The following is a 3,813-nucleotide window of genomic DNA, read 5'->3' as shown; positions in this document are numbered from 1 at the left end:
AGCCCTTCTACCTCTCCTGACACAAGCAGAGGTAGGAGTCAGCTCGTGTAGGCCAAACCTACTCACAATGTCTACCTCATCTTTACTCAATGGAAAATTCACCTCACATTTAGCTTCCACTGTCTCCCAGATCATGGCAATGATCCTATTCCAAACTTGCTGAACAAACAATTTGACCTCACGAAAGACCCTTTTGTTCCTCTTGAGCCAGATCTTCCATAGAATGAAGATAGGCCCAATATACCAGACAGTCTAGAGGAAGGAGGACAAGATAGGAGGTCAGCCAAAACTACTCCAAAACTCCACCAGAGAATCCATATGGACACAAGGATGCTTCCACACCCCCCACCAATAATGCCAAATAAACATTGAGTAGGGACATCTAAAGAATAGGTGTGAGGAATCCTCCTCCCCATTACCACACAAAACACAGATAGAAGGTCCCAAGAATCCCCGTTTGTGGATATTGTCCCAGGTTAGACATTTATTCAAAGCCAAGGTCCAAGCAAAGCAGTTACACTTCGGCCAAGAAACATTATTCCACACCTGTTTCCACTAGTTCACCTCCCCTTCCTCTAGTCCTCGGTTCAACAATTCCTGGTATCCACCAGCCACCGTAAAAAAATCCCTTAGGATTTGGAGACCAAGCAAGTCCATCCCTTCCCTTGAGGAATCTATAGTGTCTACTCACCAGAATGCCCTACAACTCTACACACTCATCCTGCATCCTAGCAACTGGCCACTCATTAGGAGCCTTCCACCACTCCAAATCTAGCCTACCACACCTATAAATAGCCTTAAAGTCACTCACCCTTGACCATCCTACCTCCAAAAACCTTTAGCTCAGATTCCTAAGGTGACGAAACTAATCAAGGATGGGAGGATAGCCATCCCGAGAATCATTCCAGAAAAGGACTTCTTCCCCCCTTCTACAAATCCAAAAAATCCCAGACTTAATGAGAGTAGCCCCCCTCTTGAGAGTGACCTAGATCAAAGAGCCCTTTCCCTCAAGTGGATACCTAGGGATTTCCTCCATCGGGATCCTTGTCATATATTTGTTGGCCAAAATCCTAGCCCAGCCACGATCCTGTTCCACACACCACCTTCAATACAATTTAGCAGCCAGGGCTTCCCCGAATAGAATAGACTACCTTAAACCAAGCCCCCTTGACTGCTTTGGGCTACACAGTAGGTTCCAATTGACCAGGCTCTATTTGGATGAGGAAAGATTGCCTGCCCATAAGAATTGCCTAGCCAGAGAATCCAAACCCTTCAAGAACCACTTAGGAGCCACATGAAGCATACAACAATAGATCGGAAGAGCCTGAACCACCAACTAAATTAGTTGAACCCTCCTAGTAAAGGATAGCCATCTATGAGTCCAGTGATCAACCTTTGTGTGAAATTTATCTAGAATGCCCTGCCAAGACTCCCTAGGAGGTTTGCTAGAAGAAATAGGAATACCCAAGTAGATCAAGGGCAGGGAGCCAACTTGGAATCTCATTACAAGAGCAATCCTCCTTTGAATAGTTTCAGGATTATTGAAGAATATGATAGAAGATTTGTCCTCATTGATCAACAGGCATGAGGCCGCAAGATAAACATCTAAGACCTTTCACAGATTAGTAGCTTCTCTAACCTGAGCTAGCCCCATAAGGGCCGTCTCATCCACAAACTGCAAATGTGACTACGGCTGGAGGTCATTTCCCCATCTCCAACCCTGAATAGTACCCAGACCCACATTATGCTTAATCAACCTCCCCAAACCCTTAGCCAAGAGAATGAATAAATAAGATGAGAGAGGGTCCCCCTAGTGAATACCCCTGGAAGCACCAAATAGCTCAGTATGGTCTCCATTAATAAGCACTAGGAAAGAAGTAGATGTAACACAACTCATAACCCACTGAACCCACTCGTCAGCAAAACCAAAGGCCCTAATGATCTTAAGAAGGAAGGGCCACCAGACTCTATCATATGCCTTAGCCATATCAAGCTTGATAAACATAGTTTTTTCCTTGGATGAAGCCATAGAGTGAATGGTCTCCGTAGCAATGACCACACCATCCAGAATTTGGTGACCTTCCACAAAACCACTTTGCTCCTCAGAGATGACATTCTCCAAGCACATCTTCAATCTATTTGCTATTAGCTTAGAGATGATCTTATAAACCACATTGTAGAGAGATATAGGGCGGAACTGTCCTAACTGGTTGGCCCCTTCACACTTGGGGATTAGAGCGATGAAAGTCGCATTCAACGCCCTAATTATCATCTTGTTCCTCTGGGACTCCTGGACAACATCCAATAAATCCAATTTGATAATGTCCTAGAACTCTTGAAAGAATTCCACCGGGAACCCATCTGGGCCAGGAGCTTTTCCTTTCCTCATGTGAAAGAAAATCCTTTCCATCTCATCGAATAAAATAGGACACAAAAGCTGCTCATTCATATCCCTCGTGACCAGAGATGGAATGCAATCAAGAACCTGATTCTCCACCACCAAATCCCCCAGGGGGTCCTCCCTAAATTGGGCCTGAAAGAATTGTAATGACTCCCTAGAGATCTCTTGCAAGGATAAAGGCTACTCACCTCTATCAGTGACCAAAACAAGGATAGAGTTTCCATGTCTTCTTGCTTTCACTGAGTTGATGAAGAAAGCAGTGTTCTTGTCCCCCTTCTTCAGCCAATCAATACGAGCTCTCTACTTCCAGTATATTTCTTCTTGAAGATCCCCTTCCTCAACCACCTTGACTGCCCTTTCCTCCTCGCTAAGCCACTCCTTAGACAGGCCTTGCTCTCTGATAACACTGGTGATCCCATTCAACACCAGTTGAGCAGCCTTCTTTGCATGAAAAATATTCCCAAAGCCCTGGCAGTTCAATTGCTTAAGCTGATACTTAACAAATTGTAACTACTTGGCAAAAGAGTACATGCTAGTGCCAAAGGGTGGCTTTCCCTTCCTCCACGATTCCACAAAAAGGACCTGTAGTGAAGGATCCCAAATCCACATAAGTTGGAATTTGAAAGAAGGAGAGTGAACTACCTGAGCTGAAGAAGAAATCAGCCTTATGGGCCAGTGATCTAACCCTCTCCAGTCGAGAATCTCGGTACTTGTGGACCACCCTCCCCCAATCCAAAACCTAGAGACTAAGAAACAATTCAGCCTCTCTGCAATCCAATACTCTCCCATCCTCCTATTGTTCCAAGTGAATAGACCATTGTTAGGCTTAATATCAACCAGCTACAACATGGATATATTATCCTGGAAAAAGATAGAAGAAGGTTCCAATCACATGACACCCCCTTTCTTCTCACTCAACTCAAGGATGGCATTGAAGTCACCTACCATAATCCAAGGATGAAAAAGGGCCAACTTTCACATACAAGAAATATGGGACCAAAGGTGTTCCTTACCCTGAAAAATCTGTAGTGGCATAGATGTTAGAAAACAAGATGGGTTCCCCAGTCTCAAGACTAGAGATGACCCCAGATAAAGAAGATCTAGATGCAACCCACCAGACTGGGCAAAATTTTGAAGGGTTCCAAAGACATGCCACCCCTCCAGAGGATCCAGCTTCCCCAACACACTGACACTCGCCTCTCCCCCATAGCCTTGGCACTAGACCCATCATACTCTCCACTAAGAGTTTAGTTTCTTGTAAAAATAGGACATCTGGTGAATGATTCCTAATCAAATCCCAAACAACTTTTTGTCTAGGGCCATTGTTCAAGCCCCTCACATTCCATGAAAGCACAATCATTTAGGAGGATTGGGAAAATGAGAATCTAAAGTCTTTACTGACCCTGACTCAA

This window comes from Cryptomeria japonica, chromosome 7, assembly GCF_030272615.1.
Source record: "Cryptomeria japonica chromosome 7, Sugi_1.0, whole genome shotgun sequence".
Classification (NCBI taxonomy): Eukaryota; Viridiplantae; Streptophyta; class Pinopsida; order Cupressales; family Cupressaceae; genus Cryptomeria; species Cryptomeria japonica.
The sequence above is the reverse complement of the archived record's forward strand: the minus strand, read 5'-3'. Positions refer to the sequence as shown.